General features: G+C 34.5%; 1 protein-coding gene across 48 annotated transcripts in view; it reads right to left on the bottom strand.

Annotated features, from left to right (window-relative positions):
• The window catches only part of LOC102695388 (protein tyrosine phosphatase receptor type D), a 650,800-nt gene that overhangs the window by 332,252 nt on the left and 293,765 nt on the right, over positions 1-24,783 (bottom strand). The window lies entirely within an intron of this gene.

The raw sequence follows: 24,783 nt of genomic DNA, 5'->3' as shown, positions 1-24,783 counted from the left end.
ACACCTCTCTACACCTATTCTGACTTCACACCTCTTGATTGGCCTCTCTTTCTGTCCCCTGCTCCCGCCTCTCGCTCCTCCTCTCTCACAGCCTTTGTTCTACCTTTGCTTACTGCCTAGTCTTTCTCACACCTGAAGAAGGCTCCACGGCCGAAACGTTGTGTTTTCTTTCTTCTTTTTTCAGCATGGAATAAACCTAATGACTTGATCCTTTACAACATTATACAGTATACATTTCTGATACCATTTTGTCATACAGTTATGCAGTTTAGGTGAAAATGACTGGTGTTTGACATTAAAACTCTTAATAAAATAATAGTAAACTAATTTGGAATGTACAAAAATATTTTCTTATGACCTATGATTGTGACAGTCACGGTTCCGCACGGGGTCGTGCCCCCCGCCGCCCGTTCCGTCCCCCACAACTGGGGCGCGAACCCGGGTCTCCAGCGTAACGCAACAGGGCACCAACCGCGTGAGCTAAAGGAGACCTCCCCCAACACAGGCAGCTGAGCACCCTGCTACGCGCAGTGAGGGCGCTGACGTCACCACACGAGCTCCGCTACATAATATTAGTAAAAATAATAAAGACTGAGGAGGCATTTATCAACAGCCACAATATTTTTATAGAATGTACTGTTTAATTGTGTGGGGATCACTGAAGGTAGCTTTGTGATTGCCAAATTTAATTTCTCGAAATATCTGATGGATATCCTCTGTGTACAAAAAGCATGTTTCATGTTTTTAGGTCTATTCGGTTACCGCTTATCTCTCTCAAAATGTCACTGGGTAGTTCGCTCTGTTTCAATATGAGAAGTATTAGATAAAATGGACAGATCAACTTGTTTGATAGTCATGAAACCTATAAACAACTTCTTTCTAATCTGATAATCCTCAAATGAAGGATTACATGGGGAAGTATTCTTGGGGTGTCATTCTTGCTTAAAAGGTCATACTTTTCTTTGTATTAGGTTACAAGTGTCTTAATAGGCATCCAACCAAAAGTTGTGTTGAGGCTTTCTTATACTAAAGACAAGCTTCTTTATCAAAGTAATTTAAAACACACAAAAAGCACACTTTCTCTTGCTTTCAGTTTTCCCAAAGCCTAGATTCCATCTTGATTATTATCAAGCTTTTAGAATTACAGATTCTTCATAACACTTCAGATACGAGTTGCAATATCTAAACATGAAGTATGTTAACAGAAAATGAATAGATGTTCAATGACATAGCAAGAAATGACCAGTAATAATGGTAAACTCCATGTTCACAAACAAATTTCAGAATTTTCTCAATAAAAAATGCTTTATTAATGCATAGTGTTGATAGCTTGTTATGAATTCTAAAATGACAATTGCAGAAGGTACACTAAAATATTTTCACATTTAGATATGTCTTTATTCAAAGGAAGTTTACCTTTATATGGAAGCAAATAGAGATTAATTCAACCCTGAAAGAGGAATACATTTAAAATGGAATTTGCCTCTTCTTTTTCTGTAGCAGAATACACACTTACACAACTCTCCACTCAGACTTCTTGCTATAGTATTTCTCACAGAAAAAAATGAAAGGAAATCTCTCACGTTTAGCACTTAAAGGATCTACCTATGTACCTGGCATAAACATAATCCAATTCTTTGCTGTGTAGCTATGCAGGATGAAGAGCCTTTCCTATAGCATGCGTCCATTCCTTAAATCTAAACTTTATCAGCATTCAAGACTAGGACGAATAGTTTGGTTATAGGCTCTAACAGTTTCATGTCAGGAAGGTCCAAAGCAATGTATTTCCTGCCTCCTTTGAAATTGCAATTGATTTCTTCTGAGCTATAATTATGGTCCATTAAAATGCAAATTGTGTCAATTGGAGGAGGTAGATAATTATTCAATGTCCGCTTACAGGCAGCAAAATGGCTCTGAATGGCTCAGATTGCAGTAAAGACACCACTACTGGTTGTGCAAACAATATAATGAGAGTCTATGAAATAATTACTGAAGCAAAGAAATGTTGTCTTTATAATTCTGAAGTGAAGACCACCAGGATAAGCACAAATACATACATCCATGCAGTGCATACATAAACACCTTATTGTAATTAAGAACAAGATCTGAAATCCCTTTGTTAGTGTTTTATTTTAATTTCAAATGGTTGTACCATCATAAGATAGTATAAATACATTTCATAAACCATCATTATATGGTGTCTCTCCCATCCTCTGGGAAATCTTTGCAGGGCATTTTCACTAATGAGGTAACAATTGTTCAAAATGACAAGCATTGTGTAACTAAAGAAGATGCAAAATAATACAATTGGAATTGTATGTATTATTATATTATTAATTAATGTAGGCACCTGGATATTGACCTCAGATCAAAAGCAGGGCTGAGCAAAACAATATTCTTACAGTACTTTCACTAACCTATTATTTCCATCCCTGGACTTTAGCATCTGTATGAAAACTGACGGCTTACCATCACTAAACTTAAATGTTTGAGAAAGGCACCTAGAGTGAAGCTACAAGACAGACTAATCAACTCAAAAGTCACATCCCAACTTTGCCTGAAACCAGAGACACAACATCCAAGCTGAAAAAATATACTGGTTTGGAAACATTATCTTTTTTGTAATGAGGTGGTTGAAAATGAACATAATAGTCCTAATGAGATCTTATTTGTACATCGCACAATTTTAACATGAATCCCTTATTTTTTATTATTTATAAAATTCTAAACTTCCCCACATTACATTTAAAATATGAAAATGTTGTGTCAGCTTGGACTCATGAGTCTTTTTCATAAGTAGCTTCTCCAGTCTAGTGTATCCCATCTTTTAATTTTAGTTCATGTTTTTTTCTGCATGCATGTAACATTCTGTGCTTGTCTGCTTTAAATGTCATCTACTTGGTGTTTGTTCAATTTTTTCATTTTGCCTATATCTTTTTGAATTTCCTTTGCAGCTTCTGCACTGCATGCTAATTCTAATTAAACAGAATCTAGATCATTGATTATTATTAGAATTAAGAAGAGCAGTGGTCCTTACAGATACTTATCTCCACTAATTGCATCACCCAATTTGAGATTGTACCTCTTATTTATACTTTATTTTCTAGCAATCAACCAGTTCTCAATCCAAAATGTATTAGGCATTATTACCCTGAATGCCCACTGCCTTAAATTTGAGAATCTTTTATGCGGATCTTTTTTACATTTCAGCCTTACAAAGGACCATATTTATAAATATTTTACTCAAAATGTATCTGCTCCATTTCTTTAAAACCTTTCACCTTTTTGTCTGGGAAAAGAGGGAGGATTTTCTAAGTGGGTCATACAAAACATTCTTGGGCCACATGATAAGTAGAAAACTAATAGTAGAATCTAAAATAGTTTTTAAAACTGGCTTGTACAGTATGTGTAAATGCAAAGAAGTCACTTCCTGCATTAGCAACCCAGAAAAAATGCCAAACAAAATCAGTGCATTTGAGGGCAGAGATGTTCTGATTAATTTGCAGACCTTAGCCATTAACAGTATCTATATATGATTAAGTTTCTAATGATGGCCATTCTCTGCAGGAATCCAACAGATTAAAGGCTTGTATATCTTACCATTTGCTATCTGGTTTGACAGTTCTACCGAAGCTCTGTTATCAGTTGGTCAGGAGGACAAAAAGGGTTATTTTTAGTATATACTCATGTTGCTTTGATCTACAATAGGTCACAAGGACATTTTCATACTACAGTTGCCAAGAACCTGGTATAAACAGGTACAATTCCGAATTTATGGAACTTCTCTATTTTGATTTGACATTTTTAAAATAAATCCAACTATCTTTCGAAGTTTATACTTTACAATTACCAATTTTACAAGCTGACCAACTACTGCTTTGCCATTGCTGTATTATATGTTTCAGTTTGCAGTGGCAAGATCTTAAGTTATTTTTTGCCTCTTTAGATAAGCTCACATGTAGTCACTTATTTATAATTCACAGGTTGTTCTCTAAATTTAATTATAATCATTTATTGCATCTATATACCACTGTTCATTACAAATGATCCTAAAGTGTTTTACAAATTAGCAGACTCATCCAGCACAGAAGGACAGCACCCACCTGGGTGATGCTCAGCAGCCAAAGCATCTGCAGCCTCACTACACAAAGCTACAGGTAGAAAAGCTAGTTCACCAATGGAACTAAGAGGGGGAATTCAGGACCTCAGTTAAATAACTCTTAGGAAGGCCTTCACCTTAACTTCACTGAGGCATTAGTAAGGAAATACATGGGAGAAAGTCCACATATCCATATCCATACATGATAAATATCCACTTCCCCACTAACAGGAGCAACCTGGTTCCTCAGAATTCTTCCAACCCAATACTAACTAGGCCCAACCCTTTCAAATTAAGCTACAATGCGATAACATTTCTAATGGTACCCTGATAAATTTCTAGCTGTTTGTCTATACACAATACATTAAACAAATTAGTAAACTAAAGAACAGAAATTGTAAAGTTGAATGGTTGATTATTTTAAGTAATCATTGATACATCCAAAAATGAGATTGACCATTTCCAACAAATTTGAAGCAAATTAAACTTTTTGTTGCACAGCACTCCTGGCTCAAAAAGTACTGTATTTACTTTAAAAAGTGTTTCATCTTGAGGGATGGGTCATAAAAGTTACATTAAAGTTTATTCTGCTTTTTTGTGGATTCACTACAGCTGTGTTAAACATCTGCTGTCTCTGTGGTTACTAATACACTTTTATACATTTCATTACTGTATGGTTTTTGCCTTTTCAGTAACCAAATGAATTGGGTGCCTTTCCCACTATTAAAAATAAAATGCTTCTAGTTTGATTAATGGAAGTGCTGCTCTACTACATTTTTATAAAGGGACTATGTGAGCTGAAAATTATACAAGACTGCAGAAAATAAATTGCTAAATTATAGGACTCTGGATTCAAATCTTTTCAAATGTCTGAAGATTCACAGTTCTGGTTCTTGATGGGTCTCCTTCTAAGAACTATTAAAGCTAAAAACTTGTATAGGTGAAAAAGGTCTATATATACATGTGAGTAAATTCTGCAGCATTCCAAATTACAACATTTAAAAAAAATGATAGTCAATGCATTTAAAAAAATAAAAGGACACCTAGATATTTTTAAGCTCTTAAACTCTTTAGATTTTTTTCTAAACTTTGAATATGTTTCTTCTTACAGACATGAGATCAAAGGTTGGCTGGGGATTTAGTACACTGACATATTATATACAAAAATATATTGCAATAATATACTGAAAAAATATTCAATCCAACATTCAAGACCTCAATGTTATTCCTTTAATTCCTCCAAAGGTATTCCTAGACATCAAATGGGAAATGTTCTCTGCCATCACATTGTTGTACTTCATCCAAATATACTAAAAATATATTATCACGTTTTTCACCAAGGTACTGTATATGTTGTCAACAAAACAGTATGTGCAAATCTACAGTATACTGTACCTGGACAAGTCACCACCGCTTTTCTCTTGATATTTCACTCTTGTTGTGTAACATGCACATACTGTATAGCCCAATGATAATTTAAGATTAATGAATGATTGTTTACCCTACCCTTGTCCATATAATGCTACTTAATTTGTTTAAAATTCTATCAACACAGTTTTGTATATATAAAATATGCATATACATTTGTATTCTGTATATCCACACACATATGTTTTTTGTTTGGTACCAGTATTTTTTCACCAGCACAGACATTATGCTAGGCAGTAAAGTGAGTGTACTTTTTAGCAAGAAAGTCTGATTGACCCTGCCTTTGAAGTCCTGCTGTTGAAATGCAGTGCTTCTCCATAAGTGAGACGAATGCATGAGATAAAGTCCTTACTGTGGAGGTGATTTTCAAGTACACATACTGTATATAGCAACAAATGAGATAATTCATTACTAGTGGTAGATTTTACTGTTCAAGCAGAATGAATGGTAGAATACTTACAAATTTCTTTAAAGAAAATTATAACTACACCTAGTATTTTATGGGAAAAATACAGTTTTTAGAATGGATGTAAACTACTATGATGATATAATCCTTTAGCAGGCATGTCATCCAGCATTCCTTCTTAATCCAAAGAAGCTGATGAATTTAGGTATACCTGAAGCAAGGCTGGAAAATGTTGTCAAGTTTGATAGCAGGCCTAACTTATTTGAGCGCCTGCTAGATGCAATTTGAGTGTTGTTATATAAATTGTTCTAAGTTTAGCAGTATATTTGAGCAATTACATTGCCATTTGTAAATGTCAAAGGAATATAAATCATATGGGTGAGAAAACGTTATATGTATTAATTTTTTATGTCCATCTTATTAAAATCCATTTAGAATTCATTCACTGTGTTCTTTTAAATATTCTATTTGTTTGATTGTAGCTTAAAGAAGTTAAAGAGTTATAAGATCTACAGCAGAAAGTTAATTTTAAATGGAATTATATTAAAAATTAAATGAAATAGCTTGTAATTAAGCCATTATTTCTTTTTAAAGGTGTTGTATAACTGTGCCCAAGGTTGTTGATTGTGCGCAGTATATTTCTTTCAAAAGGTTTTCATGACATTTTCAGAAAAAGTACTTTGTGAGGTGTTTGGTAGGAGGTTACAGGGAGGATTATATTTCTGAACTAACAAATGAAAAACAAATAATTATAGATTTATATGTGAAGCAATTAAGAATTTTGTTTTGCCCAGAACAATTTCTTAAAACAAATCCTAAATCATCTTGATTTCTCAAAGAACAATCTTTTTCTAGAAACTATATGCCTCATAAAAATACAGAATGTACAGTACATAATACTGTAAGTGTTTGGACTTTTTAGGGTTTACTTCAAATATAACTGTTACGACCCCAAGTGTCTAGGGGTAAAGGGGTGTAACATTTAGGATAATTCTTTTGGAAGCAGGTGGGTTTTGGTGAGGGACTAGGAAGCGTGATAAGGGTAAGGAACTAGAGTGGTGCCAAAGAAAAGAAAATAACAAACAAAATGGAGCTGGCTAAGACAGTGAGGGAAAGCTAACCTAACTACAAAAGAAAACCCGAAACACACGGTTTTCGGCGTCTTCAACACCCTAGCTAATCTGCACTGACTACCCAAAACCATACAAGACAAACGGCACTCACCCGTACTAAACTAGTGCACTAATACAAAATCAACTAAGTGTGTAAAGTGTACCCAACAACCTAAACTTCACACAAAAACACAAGTGAACCAGGAATACAAATAAGGGAAAACAAGAGTAATCAACAGGAGCAGGGTACAAAAGAACACAAAAGTTAAACGTAACACTGGGGCAAGGTAATGGCAAAACAAGGATGAACACACAAACAAACGAAAGTACAAAGAAACTAACAGAAAACCAACAAAAAAACAAAGCCGAAGCTATACAAAAATACACACACACACAAAGCAAAACAAACCAACAAATGAAGCCGAAGCAATAACCAGAAGCGAAGCGAAGCGATAACCAAAATCAAACGGTACCGAAGTCAAACGAAAGGCCTTTTCTTCCTGAAAGTCTGAAAGTAAGCTGTATTGTTCAAATAGTATGACATATTGGTACCGGTTATACAGTATGAATATTTGTTGACTTAATAGAAAACACTAATCTTTTCTCTCTGAAACTATTATCTTTGGATATGTCTGAATTTGTTAGTTTTCCAGTTCAGAGCAATTTGTTGGAACAAAGATTTTTGTAATCAACAATATAAAACTGCATCAAGTTAATATAGTTTCAGCTTTTTCACATGAAAGATTAAATGAACAAACCCTTTGATTTCAAGATGTTTTCTTTATGATGTATACATTGCAACAGTGTGACAAATTGTCATTCATCGGAATAGAAGGATTTGGCAAAGATGGCCTGCTGCCCCCTGCTTAAATGAAAAGAAAAATCAATGAGAATTTGTCTTATGTTTGATTTATAGGTTTTTGTTTTTTTCAAATAAAGCAGCTACCATTTAAATCTTATCAACCAAGAAGGGTTGACTAGCAATAAGAATAACTGCTTAAGCATCTAAAACTTTGCAATAATTTACTCTTTCAGTTATTTTCTTTGTTATTGCCAAATTATTCAGGCTTATATCTGGAGATGAGAATTGAATAAATTCAGCTTAGTTGCTTAACTGAAAGATATGCTATAATTTTTAGGTACTGAAAATGCATTAAAGGAACTTTTCTTACTAAATTGAACATTCTGAAAGTCTGACTGAAAATCTGATACTCATACCTAGAAATAATACAAATAAATATTGATCTGAAGAAACAGCCCTACAGACTAAATAGAGAGATGAATGTCTTTGTTGACCATGCTAGCATAATATTGATCATCTGAAACATAAAACATTCAAGAATAAATGTGATTCCACTTTACTCATCTGAAAAGACTGAAATATTGAACATTAGCTTCACTTTCACTTTAGCTTACCACATGTAATGATATACTGTTGAAAGTGAAGTGGATGTGTGAAAGGAAGCAAAAATGTTAATGATTTTTAAAGAAATTGTACTTATTCATTAATTATGATATGAATTAAATGTGCTATGTGTTTTAGCAAATTTCGCTTCAACAAAGAGGGATTGTTACCCTTCAAAAACATTGAATTGCTTTACTGCATCATGGTAGAAATATAAACTACAGGCTTCTTACAAAATACATCAGGACACAGAATTGTTGTTTCTCAATGAAACCATACAGTATATCACACAGGAAACATATTTAATACACATCCAAAATACATATGAGCTTTAAACAACATTTAACATCATTTAATCAGATGTGACCTCAAAGTAACCTTGTGAGCCATTTAAGTTCAGTTTTCAAAAAGGAGCTCTGGACACACTTGGAGGATTTCTGTATAAAATGTAATTATAAAGACATGAAAGCTTGACTAAGAGGTATCAGAACATTACTAAAAATGACAATTGACTTAATGTTTTTCGTCTTTCGATGTTTTTCATTTCTTTCCTAGTAAGGGATTGTGTAGAAATGTGGTACTGTATCATCAGTAAACATTAAAAATTCAAATGGCGATTTCCACATGTGTGAGAACTACTCTGCTAATGAACTGTCATTTAGATTAAAGCACAACCCTTTAAGTGCTTTCTTTAAAAGCCAGTTAAGTGGGAATTTAAATACTAGTACACAAAATCAATATCATCATATCTTCTCAAGACAAAGAACATACTGTAGGCAGGGTATTACAAAAGGTGACATTTTGTAATATTACTATTCATATTAAAGGATTTAATGACACATTCCCTTAACTAATCATTTAAATTAATTCATTACTTTGGCGACTACATCAGGATCAAGGTTTTGAAAAGTAACTGATTTGTTATTACAACAATAAAATGACAAAAGTGCTTCCAAAATCATTTGCTTTTTGAAGTCATCTTGTATCATCTGTAGTATTAAAAATAGGGGAAAATTATAATTATAGGAAATTAATTTAATTTAAATATTGGTGTACAATACCTTCACTGGCAGTAAAATATCTGCATTGAAGCATTTTCTTCTATTTCATAATGTAATAATGATTTTTTCTTAACGAGAAAGGGTAACAATCATCATGTAAAGCACATATTTTTTGTCCATTATGAAAATAATAATTGTTATTCCAATTACAACATTGTAATTATGGAGTTACTTTACTAACATTCACTAAGTCTCTGTATCACTCCTACAGTATATTAAAAACATAATGTTTAGTATTTATATTAAGTATATTAATTGTCTTTGTGTCAATGTTGAAGCAATGACTTGCCCAAAAAAACATTTGCTATAAATTTCTAAAGTTGCCCACTACATATACCCTAGTTCATTTGTTTTCTGGCAAAAGGTGATGAAAAAAGTTTAGCACTTTGTTAAAAAAAAGTCTACCGTTTATAGACAAAGAAGGGCTGATGAAATCAGGGGAGTGAGAATTAATGAGTCTGCAAATATACTATATGTATATTTTTACATATAGTAGCTGGAAAGGTTATAGGTTGTGGGAAAAAAAAACGTTTTTTTATTTATCAGTTGAAAAATACTGTTGTTGCATTGGAAACTACAATTGTTGTTTTTATCTTTTTAACTGACCATCTGCAGCTGATACTTGTTTCAAAACATGCATATTCCATCGATACAAAACCCAAAACCTTTGGTTTATGCAGACAAATCATGACATCGACTAGGAAAACAAATGACCATAAATACATTTGCAAATAAAAAAATTACTTGTTTGGCCAAGCATATTATTTTGTGATCAAGTTTAGTGAAAGCAGCTACTATCTAAAAAGAATGATAACACCACAATTTGCAGGTTCAACTCTTAGCTTGAGCAGCAAATCCATTTTACAGTTCGATAGTTTATGAAGGGCCTCAGCCGTAGTCTTTACAGGATGATACTGCATAATAATTAATGCACTGTAGTTAAAACCACAATGAGAGTGAATAATTTACCTGAAGATACAGATTTTAGTTAAAAATGAAATTAATTTACTCATCCACCTAGCCACCCATTTTCTAACCACTTCATCCAATTCAGAGTTTGGGGAGACCGAGCCTATCCCGGCAAGCAATGGGTGCAAGGTGGGATACCATGGATTGGACGCCCGTCCTTTGCAGGACACACAGAGACACACTCACACCAGGGCCAATTTTCCCAGAAGCCAATTAACCTTCTAGTATGTCTTCTGGCAAAAACCCTTGCAAACACAGGGAAGACCGTAGATGCAGATGGCAGTCAAGGAACTGAAGTCAGGCACCCTGCACTGCAAGGCATCAATGCTAATCAATCGCTGAGCCACTAACTGTGTCACCCTAATTTACTTATTGTATATCATTATGGTTACGGTATCTCTGGGAATTAAAAAAAAAAAAACACAGAAAAAAAGACTTTTTTGAGAAATGACACCTTTTAAGAAAAGATGAGTTTCACTTCATGTACATTTTAATGTATTATTACTCTTTCATTTTGTTCATTGGTGGGGTTTATTCAGAATTTTCAAAATACATATTGTAAAATTAGTTTGAAACCTGAATGACATTTATATTTTACCCCAGCAACACAAACCTCTTTGCAGAAAAAAAATGGCCAATGTGTGAAGCACATTGTGCAATTAATTTGTATAAGAACTTACTGTACAGAAGCTGGCACTGTTTTTTAAATACAAACATCATCATGGTGAGGGAAGCGCTTTGATTTGAATTTATTTTAGTGAAAGCTGAAAATGACTGACACATACAATGAACTAACACAAAAATGATCTTCTGCACACTGATATAACTGCCAAGATTCCAGATTGTCTTCTACAAATGTTTTTTTTTTACAAAACTCTTCACAATGCAATTAAAAAAAGGAAGTGAATATGCTATTGTACCTTTTTTAAATTCAAATGTTAACAAGGTTCATGCATAAATTCTACCTCCTAGGTATCAATGAATGTTTCTTAAATTTCTTTTTGCATTACAGTGCTGATTGCTCATCAGGATTCTGCATTTAAACATTAATCACAACCACTAGCTTAAAGAAGATAATGACTGTAATGGTTGTTGGTATTTTATTCTGATATCCTTTGATTTCCATATTTAAAATTAGTTTTTTTTTATACACAGAATATACATAAAAACAGCATAGGTGACACAGACAGGTGGTACAAATGGGGAGAGTCATTTCCAAAGAAAACATTACATTTTATTTTAATATGCTCAGTGGTTAATACTATATGTAAAATATCTTCTTGGATTAAAGCATGACCAGTGTGTATTTAAAACACATACAGAATTGAGGCTATACCTTATCATTACATTCTTGACAGACTTTAATAAACCCAACATTTCGTCACAAAAGGAAGAATGGTGATGTTGAAGGGGACTGATGATATTTTTCTGTGTTTATTATTCCTTAGACGTGTCGGGGATTTTGAGTAGTGACCATACAAAATGCACTCATAAGTTCATGGGGCTAAATTCTGTCAGTTGTAAAAAAATGGAAATTATGCATTTGCTATTGCAGATTTGCCTGCAGTACAAATAAAACCCCCCAAGATAATGGAATCCAGTACAGGAATATTTACATCAGGCTGATTTTGCCAGTGATGCTTTTGTCCTCACACATAAGTATAAAATAATAAATTTGTGTGTGTGGGCGTGAGTGAGGATGGCACGATAGAGCAATGGTTGGCATTGCTGTCTCACAGCAGTGAAGCCTGTGGTGCTTTTTGTGTGGAGCTGTACTGGACGTTTTCCCCATGTTCTGCTTTCCTCCAACAGTCCAAAGACAAACTGCTCTGGGTTTTCTCAGGGTGTTTCCTCCCGCAGTCCAAAGACAAGCCCGTAGGTTAATTGGCTTCTGGGAAAACTCGTCCTAGGTTTGAGCTTGTGTGTGTCTGTGCCTGTGTGTTCACCCTGCGATGGACTGGTGTCCCATCCAGAGCGTTTCCCTCCTTCTTGCCATTGCATGCTGAAATAGGTTCCAGCTTCTCCACGACCCTAATGTGGATAAAGCAGGTAGAAAATGTACAGATGAATGGATGTAAAGGAGGAGATGAAGGTGGGGGAAGATTAAGTGTGCCTAGCTCTGGAGGTATCCTCAGGCACAAAAAGCAGTAAACAATATGGAACAAACCCTTCAAATCAGGAAAAACTGTCCTCTGTGTTGGGTGTTAAAGTTGAACCGACACTTTGTCAGGAATTATTTGGTTCTTACTTTGTAGACTAGGATTAAGTCACCATTCTTTAATTTGACATGTGGAGGTTTGCTGGATATTAAGAAAAAACAGTCCTAAGATTGTGGAAAATGGGTTCATATTTACCACAATACCATATTTGTTCTGCCTGAAAACTACAGTACAGTATTTAAGTGCTGTACACATACAGTACTTAAAATTAATCCACTTCTTGTTGATTACCAGAAATCTCAGAATAGAATCTGCCTTTGTCTGCTTTCAGATGCCTAAGTACAAAAATACTAGTATTTCCTTTGGTTAAAACATTCTGAAAACAACACAAAATTTCACAACACCCTGAGCAACTGTATTGAAATTGTAACAGCCTGTAGGAAACGCATATCAATGAAATGTTCAGCTTTCAGTTGCAAGTCAGATTCACTATAGTCCTTGCTAAGCAAACATTGCACAATACACATACTGATCTAGGGCTTCAGCAAATTAGTCCATGACTACAGACAAACCATATGATTTAGACAATTCTTTTATTTTTCATAAGGTAAAAGCCTGCTCAGCCAGCATTCAGCAAGCTACTCTTTTTAATTCACATTTTTTAATCCATAGTGATACTGCTGGTAGAGAATTTGATTAAAAACCTGAAAAGTCACTGGCAAAAAGTATTGACTTTCAGTAGATTGGACTGGATTACAGTAGAGAATTCTGAGTAATTGTTCTATAAAGCCATTGAGATGTAGGCATGATGATTATATGAACGGAAATTGATGTTAAATGAACTCCTGTCAATGCAATTTGAAACCAAGTGCAAAGTGATTAATAAACACAGTTTATAATCAGACTTAAGATGATCATTGTGAAATACAGAGTTTTTTGGATGTTTTTTTATCCCACCAGCAAGACTAGGTGTACGCAAACAATTTCATATTGCCTGGGGTTATTCTGTATTTCCTTCTTAAGTTTTCAAGGTAGGTTCAGCAACCTAGACATTTCCACCTTTATTTGATAAATCTCACAATCTCTCTTTGCCTTGCCACATTGAAGTAATTTATTTTCCTTCACTTCAAGGTATATTTCCAGTTAGTATATCATTTTCTTTATACTTGCTGACAAAAGTACCCCACAAGGGATGATGTAAATTCCAGAAGCTTTGCTATCACTGAAGTACCTTGCCTTTTCATCAGCTTTGAAGCACTACACCTTTCTTCTAATACAGATGGACTCACACCACATCAGGACCAATTTTCCAGAGTTAACCTAGAGCACTGCGGGGCTCTGGTGCTAACCATTTTACCACCATCCACCATACCGCCCAAGTATAGACATCATGCATTGAAATCTAGACTTTGTCATTGACTATTTTTTAATTATTTTAATTATTTCAACCATGATTTCAAACAAATGGCGGGGGGCTACCAGAAGGGTCCGAAGACTCCTCTGCTAGCTTTACTGTGCCATCCTCTTTAGTTAGCTTGGTGTCTGTGAGCTAATCATGCTACTAGCGAGAACATTAACAAGTCCTTCCTGAACTTTTCTGAGTTCACACTGCAATGAGCTTTGAATGATCTAACAGTGGAGTAATCTAACATCTCACAGCCATGTTTGTTGCTTTCATCTATTTGATGTTGGTATTTAAAGTGATAATTGGGCAAATGAAAGTTTAAGTTTCAAAAGTGGCTACAAAACAGTGGAGATTACAGATTCATTTAAAAAAGAATATGAGTATGCACTTAAGGTAAATAAGGTCTTTCAAAGTCTGATCTGTTTCATCAATTTATCAATTGTTTAATCCTCTACACCAAATCGGAAATTCTAATTTACAACAATGACCTGACCAAGATGTTCACACCATTGTAGCAAAATATATACAGTGAAATTCACTACAGTGAACTCACTAGTAATGGTACTGTTATACACATTAATTTATTACTGAAAAAATGTCTTAAAACTAGGGGAAAATGTCAAAATCATTTATAGTGATCTCTTTGGAATGTATCTATATATATAGTACCTGAACTGCTCTTTTTAGAATACATTTCCATGTTTTTGCTGCCTCACTATAAAAAGAAAATGCTGTACTAAGCTCCCAAGGTGCACAAAGGGAAAACACACCTAAAGCTGTTAAAAAGCCTTGAGTTCCGTCAAATGAAAATCAATAGTTGTATCTGAGTGCTCAAACGCACAAGAAATTAATAGAGTGGCCCAATACGTTTCTGTCTTCTCCACCCCATTCTGCTTTCTCACAGCTTTGATTTTTCATGCTTTGGAATGGAACCAAACAGGAAAAATTACAATTGATTTTCCATTAATGTCCTTGTCGTTCATTTATATGAATGTTTTCAGCGAGTGAGAGCAGATGTTGTGGAACTTCAGGTCTATTAACAGGAGGCTTTGACTGGCAGCTCCATCACCTCACTTTTGTTGACCCTGATGCTACAAAGTAATAAGTAAAAAAAAAATTACAGTATGCTCTCATTTATTTTCAAATTTTAACCTACTCTTTATTCTGAGAGACTCCATAATTACTATAAAGGTCTCTGCTTGCTATTAATTCAGTGGCAACCTTCAAAACTGTCCAACTACAGGCTTTTACATTAATCAATTTTTCTTCTAAAATGCTCCATAGCTCTTTCAAGTTCAAGAACTCCAAAACTCCAGTGTTTTAGTACAGTAGCTACCACTTTAAAAATCATTACGTTTATCTCAGTTTTCCCCAACAATTGTTCTTCGAGTAAACACTTCACATTTTTGACAACACCCCCTTTCAGTAACAGTAATAAAAAGCTAATTTTAGTGTTTTAATGAGCTTTTTCTTCACTGTCTGTTTATATATACAATGCTTATGCTTCATGACATGAAGAAATGAAACCTTTATGACAGTTTGTCTATTTATTCCTGCTATCTGCTGCTCAGTCAGTGTCTTTTGTTTTCTTTGCTAAGGACACATCCTATTTTTCCTTACAGGGGACTGAGCTGCTAGAAATATGATGTGTTTGTGAGTCAGCCTTGGAGAGCAGCATCCTAGAAGTCAGCAGACGGTGTTATTTTGCATCTTTTGAAACCACTGAAATTGTGCTTTACAATGCAGAATTGTGGAACAGTAACATGGAGTGTTAACATAAAGCAGGCTTGGGTAATGGTGTACATACTGTATATTGGAAGTCAATTCAAAAATATTTTTTGGTCAATTCCTATGCTGTCCTATGCTAATGGCCAAGACTGTTAGGATAATTTAAAATACTGATGATCACCTACAGTACATGAATATAATAAGCAAGGGAATAGCCATGAAAGAATTAGAAAAGGTATGTAGAATTTAAATCAAGGGCTGGTATGCAGAAAATTATATATTGTAACACACTATAGTGGTCTCATTTAGAATACTGTGTACAATTTGGGCCACCATGTTATAGAAAATATATTGCTGCGCTGGTATCTAACTAGAGAAGAGCAACCGCATATACTATAAGATTACAATGATTATACAAGATTAAAAACATTCCTGATTCAGGTGTTCAATATGAATTGTGAAACACAAAGGATTTGTAAACTACTGTATGTGAAACTGAGAATAGGAAGCATGTCTTTATGAAAGACTTGTAGGAGTATGAAATAAGATACCCAGCCATGTTATTGAATCTGGTTCCTTGGCTTCTTGCAAGAAACTTGATGATGAAACCAAATGATGTCCCCTCGTTTCTAACTGTTTTCACTAGAAAATAAATTAACTAAGATGCAGAAAAGATACAGTATATGACGAATCTTTTCCAACACATTCAATACGTAGATTAGGATTTAACATAGAGCCATATATATATATGAATTAAAATATAGCCAGATAAATATAGAATTGCTAGATTATATTATTATAATAAGATCAAATTTTGCATTCTTAATACTGGATAACTATGCCTCTTGTTGATTCGTAAACAATTAAACAGTAACTCAGTACTAAGCTGTCTAATTCCTAGTGATTTACTGTACAATAATCACGATTTATTGAAATTAACCAAAATCAATGGCTCAAGAACAAAATTTTACAACTGAAGGCCATTCTGAAGATGTCAGTATCATATTTTTATGCAGACTGTTTTAAATGTGTCAGGCGCCCTTAATGATTTCATTGCAGACGTGAGACGCAGCAAGTTCCTCTGGGATTGACAGCTCTATAAGAGTCCTGCTGTGTACTTTTTTGCTTCTTGTAACATTTCTGCCTGTATTTAATGCAAATATCTTGACAAAAAGAAAAAAATGGACAATTTCCAATCTTAACATAAATCTTTGACGTTCCCCAGTCAGAACTATTAATTACAGTGTGACTGAAGTGTTCACAAACCGTAAAGCAAAGTAGAATTATCCACCTTCCAAAACAAACAAGAATAATACTGTAGATGACGAGAAACAAAGATCTTTTTTGTTGTTTCAAACAGACGTTTTGATAAGGTACATTCACAGTTTCTATCTTTAATAAGCTTCAATGAGGATATTCAACAACTCATTAGTGTTGGTTACTCCAACATACCGCCAGCCTGCTCAGCCTGCATGCAATACTTTTTATCCTTTATCCTGCTGCCTCCAACATTTTAATGTAGTCTCCAACATTTGTAATGACAAACACATTGTAGAGCATAAGGGTGACCCCTACCCTCTTAGCCATACGCTTCTGTTTCATTTAGAATGGTTTTATTTCCTTTTTATCTTCCTCAACCCCTTATTGTCCTGAGCAACTTCCTAAGAATGAACTGAGGCAGTACACCTGTATGAAGCCATTTTGTTAACTGAATGCAGAACGTTTTCTTGTACTCTTCACATGGTATTTAGTTGCATATTCTTAACTGTCTTCTAAGCTTACAACAATTCAAGAAAAAGGTGTCATTATTTCCTTTTTCCTGTCTACAACGGTTTCCCTTATTCAATTGACTTATGGTAGATTAGGCTATAATAGTATTAATGTCTATAATATACGCCAGCAGCCATATCAACCTGCAACTCACAACTGGCAACCCACTGAAGCCTTGTCAGTACCAGGATGGGAGACTTCCTGGGAAAAACTACGGTTGCTGTTTGAAGAGGTGTTAGTGGGGCCAGCAGGGGGCACTCACCCTGCGGTCCATGTGGGTCCTAATGCCCCAGTATAGTGACGGGGACACTATACTGTAAAACAGGCGCCGTCCTTCGGATGAGACGTAAAACCGAGGTCCTGACTCTCTGTGGTCATTAAAAATCCCAGGGCGTTTCTCGAAAAAAGTAGGGTTTTTTTTCCACATTTTTTTCCAAAATTTCCCATTGGCCCTTACCAATCATGGCTTCCTAATAATTCCCATCTATGAATTGGCTTCATTACTCTGCTCTCCTCCCCACTGATAGCTGGTGTGTGGTGAGCATTCTGGCGCACTATGGCTGCCGTCGCATCATCCAGGTGGATGCTGCACATTGGTGGTGGTGGAGGGGAGTCCCCATTACCTGTAAAGCGCTTTGAGTGGAGTGTCCAGAAAAGCGCTATATAAGTGTAAAGAATTATTATAATTAATGATTATTATTATATGAAGTGACATTAACAATTAATTATTGAATAAGTAGTCTACATTAAACAAAAGTGTAGATATCAGGCAGGCAATTACTGAGAATCACAAAAAGATTGCATTTTTAATCAGTTAATAAGAGCTAATTTTTGTGAAAACCTTTTCTTTTGTGCATATGGAGAAATTATCTTGTCAATTGACAAAAACAAAAAATACTGTCTGGCATCAGAACTATTACAACATGAAAAGTGTAATATTTTGCTTTAGGCGCTACAAAGTACAAGTGTTACAGCTCTACCATTAAATTTACTTTGTGTGAGGAAGATTTTCATAATATAAAGCTACCCTTCTTATCATTTATCCCTTACATTACCAAGTTGGCATACTGATAGAATGAATAATACAATCACTTGGTTATAGTGTGCTCATAAATATTCTAAATATTATATATTCCAAAATCCTTTAAGATTTTCTGTGAGATCTTCAATACTTTTTTTTTAAATCACATCGCTTCTACCATTTTGATGAGCAGGGCAAATGCTCAGGTTTGAGAGGTTTGAGAACAAAATTAAGATTACCTTCTTATAAGTGTCCAAATTTCAGTCATATTAAAAATCACTTCAACACTTCCTTTATGATAACTATTCTCTAAGTGAGGTGAATAAGAATGTCTTGTCTCGATACTCACATTGCATCAATGAGATTACCACAATGAACTATTTTCTTCACATTTTCAAGTTAGTCTAGACGGAGGAAAATTGAATTTATTTTGAGATGAGAGGTGGGGCCAGCAGCTCAACATCCAATAGAATGGGAATTATATCCAGATTAATAAAAAAAACAACCAGAGAAAAAAAAACAGCCAACCTAGGGCTGTGACAATAGTATGTGAACACATTATTAAACTAACCTGTAACCCATAATACACAAATCATATTAAACATATAGTTTCCACTCCTTCAAAGTACACCTTATTTTAAGTCATAGAAATATATTTCCCAGGGAGTGAACATTTTCAATGAAATCTGACCCAGAATGAGACACATGCAAATCATATTAATAATATAAACAGTAGAACTACTTTATTTTGAAAATAGGTCATGGCCACTGACATGCAATGCATGTACACTTTCCATCGCATAACAAACGCTGGGCACTGTTCCCAAGTTGCAGTTTTTTATAGTGCGGTCTGTCGAGTGTTAATAATTTAAGCGAGGTTTCCGTGACCTAAATGCTAAAATTCACACAAACATTAAAGGATCTCCATGTGAAGTTGTCAAAACATAACGTAGCTTTATAAACATAAACTACTTTACTTTGGTTATTTCTCATTTCTTATACAGTATTTGCTACAAATACATAACTGGAATCACCACATTTAAGGTCAATGTTACACATGCATACAGTATGTTATTCAGGTGGGACACATTAGTCACACATTTGTGGGATAAAGGCAGTTTTGCCAGTTTTGATCATCTAATTATCCTCCAAAGGCAGACAGCCAGGTGAATGGGAATCACCTCATAACTGTGGAAGATGATTCTGAGTGAGAGATCAAATCTTTTCAACAAGTGGACTAATGAATAAGACCTTACACAAATCTTTCCTTCTGAAAGATCAAGTGGGAAATGAGTGTACTGCATAATTATCTTTAATTGTTATCAGAGGAATTTAAAGCACTGGTACAGATTAGAAAGTCTGAGTTACTCTTTCTCAATACTTATTATTATATTTATTTATCATATAAATACAATATATATAAAACATAAAATAATTTAAACATATTATTTTCAGATTTCAAACTAATATGTACACCAATCTTCAAATGATCTTTGTAGAGTGTCTGTTATGCAATGTCTTTGTTTGAGGGTTCTGTTTCGCGTATAGATTTCTATTAAAAATACAGTACCAAACAAAGCATATTTTGACTGGTGTTTGTACAGTATGTAACTAATTCAAACTATATTCTTAATGATGCGAAAGTTAGAAAAAATACAATTTGAGATGTAGTGTGAAATACTCCATGTGTACCATCAAATACTGTATACAGTATGCTGAAACAGCATGATAGGAAAAACTGTGAAGGCACAGAAAGCCCAGTAGTCCTGATTACTGTGCCACACAGAACCACTGAAAGAAATTACTTGCTGCTTTTATATAGTGCATGTTGGATGCATTGACACTGTCCCTCAGCCAATTCAGTTGGACATACCGAAAACTTCATTGCCACCCAGCTGGGAATCTCTACCTCTCAGAATCTGGTACCAAAGTGCTCTTAAACTCAAGGAATTGATTGCACTGCTTTCGAGATTAATCTCTTACCCATTCTACCTGAAAAATGCATGGCAACTCATTGCCTGACAGTAGGAATTAATAATGAAAGGCCAGGTGAAAGAAAGAGCCCAAATTTTCACCAATCACAATCTCAGTAGGGCAGAAATACGGGGCTCTAGACAATTCTATCTCAGCATTTTCCAGTTCTCCCCTGCTACTTAAACTCACTGATTTTGAGAAGTTTCTTTGAAGTTGTCCTTAGATCACTACCACTGTGCTACAAGCCCAGTTTCAGCTAAGGCTCCAGCCTCTAAACCTATCATTGCTTTCTCAATATTAATGTTGTACTGCTAAGTCTTGAACCTTTAGCTGAAAGTTCTGCAATCAGTCCATAACCTTAGTTTGTGATCAGAATGATGCCTTTAACTGACAAGCTTTTTGTTGCTACCTACTGCTTTCAACTGCCATTACTACCTGCTGTTTTCAAGATTCTGTTTTGAACTTGCTTTCAAGCTTTTGCATCTACACTGCAAACTGTTTCTTCAATCTGTGTTTTCTGCCGATTAAACCTGCCCATGCATTCTTAAACTTGATGTTAGACAGCTAAATCCTGAATGATCTCTTTGTTGCTGCTTCTGTTAGACTCCTAAATTCTATATCTCATCATTCATTCTCTGAAATCTGATGTTATAATACAAATTCCAGAGGATTCAAGATTTCAAACTGACGTAATGACCTTTTTCAGGAACCCAATACATGCCATGCCCACCTTTTGTCATTCTTGTCCCTACCTAAGATTGACTGATTATTAATTTGTTAAAGTTTAAAACAGAAACTAGTACAATTTCTCCATGTAATCCCACAACACTTCACTGATCCAAAGGTCCCGAACTGATCAAAGTTATATAATGACTTTAACTTTTAATAATAACTACTATTACAATTAATAATAATAAATAATATTAATAATAATTATTAATAATTGAATAATAACTCTAATTCAATGCCTCTAATCATTGAGTAGAATATAAACTTTTTTTCTATATACCTATTGCAAGGACCACACCATCCCGATCATGCCCAGCCTGGAAACAAGAAACACCAATGATGTCTTAACCTCTGGTTCTACCTTCAAAAACCTTCAGGTAGATGTCCTCACTAGTGTCTGTAGGAGATTTTGGCTGACATGATCTCTTCTGTATACTACTAATCCTTCAGGTTTTCTCTTGCTCATCTGGTTGCCCTCTCACTCCCATTTTCCACCATGTCCTCTGTGTGTCTGTCCTTTTCTCTGTTCTCTCTCTTTTCTGTTTCTTCTTATTCTCTTTATTTCCCTTGCCAAATTTTCTATTTCTTCTGGTGCACTTGTGTCCCCGGGTTCTAACTTTCCAGCACCTGTCATTTCTGATGAAACAAGCATTTGTTGTTATTATAGATGTAATAAACATGGCTCAGGCTCCAGCAGTCTATTCTTTGCTCCTGTAACAACCAGCTGATGTCCTATTCATTTAGTTTTGGCTTTGGAGTAAATTTTCTTAACTTCTTTCTCTTTTGTTGTTTTATGTTACAATATCATATGAATTGTAGTTACTTTTAAAGCTGAACTTTTATTGCCTGAGGGAGTCAAATAGTACATTCCCAGTTTTCTCCCATTTAATGCTTTTTTATGTGCTCAGGGTGGCCTAGATACTGTATACAGTAGTATGAAGGGATTTATAGTATATTAGAGTACATTTGTATTGTTACAGAGAAGACACATACACTTGTTCAGTATATTCTTTCAATTCTTCCTTCCCTCATTCTAAATTGTCTGTGAGTCTAAAAATGGCTAATACTGTACATGCCATTCTCATAAGGATAATTAAACTTGGTGGAGAACTTCAGTTTAATCTCAGTACCCAATTACATCACTATTTATTAGATGGGCTCTCCACACTTACAGTAGTTCTTTCTAATGCTTCACTTGTTTAAGAATCTCAGTCCACCATTAACAGAGTGGCAGACAAAACTTCTGTTGGTCCTCGGTTTTGAAAGAAATCTGCTTTTCCTCACCATACCTTCAAAGACCTCTCTGTTCTTGAAACGAGATGTTGATACTCATAAAAATTACAATAAAATATGTCTTCTCTTTGTTATGCATTTCCCCCTACAGTGTCTTATTGAGTTGATACTCATGTTTCAGGTTTCAAGATCACAAGATAAAGATCTCAGGATTCTGTTTTGATATTGTAAGAATTTACCCCAGGAGCCTGGGCAAAAAGATATTATCGACTAAAACATCCAATGAAGCAGAATGTATAGACACAGAAGGTATAGATTCAGTTTTATGTCATTTTGATGGGCAGTTGAGGACATCTTGTCAGTGATATTGCACATTTTCTCTATGTGCTGGTTACTATGTTGTTTCTTCTAATATTTACTTGTACAGAATATTTATGTCATATACCCATCCATTTTTAATAACCATTAATCAAATAGTAATATTAGTGTTTTAAAGGACCTATTGTAATTTTACAGTGCATGACTATAACAATATTGGATTCAGGTAAAATGGTGATACTGGGGGGTTTCGAAACAGACTTTAGGAGAAACACAGAATTCTCTATGTTCCTACTTTTATCCCTATGACAAAATTTAATAATTATGTTTTGATATTTAAATAAAAAATAGGACGGCCTCTACAAGCCACCATAGATCAAACATACAGTATATCTTTAATATTTTGATTCCTAATTGATTGAATTGAACAAAATTGATTGTACAAAATACGTACATGGCTGGCTAAAGTTGATTTCTAATACTTTCAAAACTAAGTCCATTGTCTCCGATATGAGCCAGAAGGTTGATTTAAATTACATACAGGTACAGTATGTGCATATTTTGAACTTAATTATGAAACTGTATATTTAGTAAATCCCTTTTTATATCGGAAATTCGGAAAGCCTCTGTTCTGATTGGGTTCACCTTCTGCTGATTTATGGCCACAATTACTTGTTTTAACACTGTGAGAGCAGTTAATGTCTTATCTGAATGGTCTGTAAATGATGCCTAACTTTCTGTCATAACCACAAATGTGAAAGCTAAGATACTATTTCCTGATAATATCAGCAAGAGGAAGAATGTAAAAAAATAAGGACCTAGAACACAGCACTGGGAAACACTGGGCTCTGCAGCACATGGATCAGATGTAAAAATATCTGAAGGAAACATATTAATGGCAGACAGACTGATAAGAAAATCAGTAGAAGTCTTTCCCAGAAAGGCAAACCTGAGTCTGTAAGCATTTAACAATGATATTGTGATCCACTGTTTCCAAAGGTGGTGAGAAATGCAGCACTGCATCAGATTGAAGTCCAGCCTGATGACATACTGCATGATGTGAATTGCCACATTTCCATAGGGAGGAATAAAAAATGTAAAGTATTGCAAGATACAAGATATACTGTATCTTGTGCTTTTTGTAATACACAAACTAAACACGAAGAAGGATCATGTTTCTTAATTGTAACACCTCAGTTCAGTGGTGCAGTATATGACTACCTCATTTGTGTGAAACCTCAGCTCTAAGATAAGCAAATTTCAGAAATAATTACTGTGAGGTATAAAACTCCATTTGTGATAACAGTGCAAATTTGCTGAATTACAATATGATCCCTTTTAAGTATTTTCATATCCTTTAATATGACCTCTAATAATACATCCATGCAACAATTAAATTATGTAAATTTCAATATGTTTCCAGAAAGCACTTTCTCTATACATCTAACCATTTTTAGAGGACTACCTTCATGTAATCATGTAAATAATTACTAATAATAATGTAAGAATAATATTTTTTATTTTTAGGTAAGTTTAAGAATACATTTGATCATATTAAAACAAAAATAATTTGTGTTCAACCCATTGATTTAAAGTTACCATAGGTATTTGTACACATTACGTTTACCCTTTATGGCATGATTGTTTGAGCATAAATTAAGAAGTGCTCATATATATTGTAAACCACTATTGACATTTTGCTCTGAACACTGATGAACACTGACTAGTATCCTCCTGGATTCTGCAGCCTAATATCACTGCTCACTGATAATCGCCCACTCCTCTTCTATGAAGCCTGAGTTAAAGACTTAACAGGACACAAATAGTTAATTGTAAAGGTCAATATTTGGTTATCTCTTTAAGATAATTACACAAAGTCTGTAGCCCACTGAAATCAAGAAAGATACTTTGATGCATTCATTTGTAATACCTGAGGTCCTTAATTAACAGTTTGTTCAGTATATAG

The sequence above is a fragment of the Lepisosteus oculatus genome, chromosome 1 (assembly GCF_040954835.1).
Source record: "Lepisosteus oculatus isolate fLepOcu1 chromosome 1, fLepOcu1.hap2, whole genome shotgun sequence".
NCBI classification, from domain to species: Eukaryota; Metazoa; Chordata; class Actinopteri; order Semionotiformes; family Lepisosteidae; genus Lepisosteus; species Lepisosteus oculatus.
Note: the sequence above shows the minus strand (reverse complement) of the source record. Positions and strands in the feature narration are given on the sequence as shown.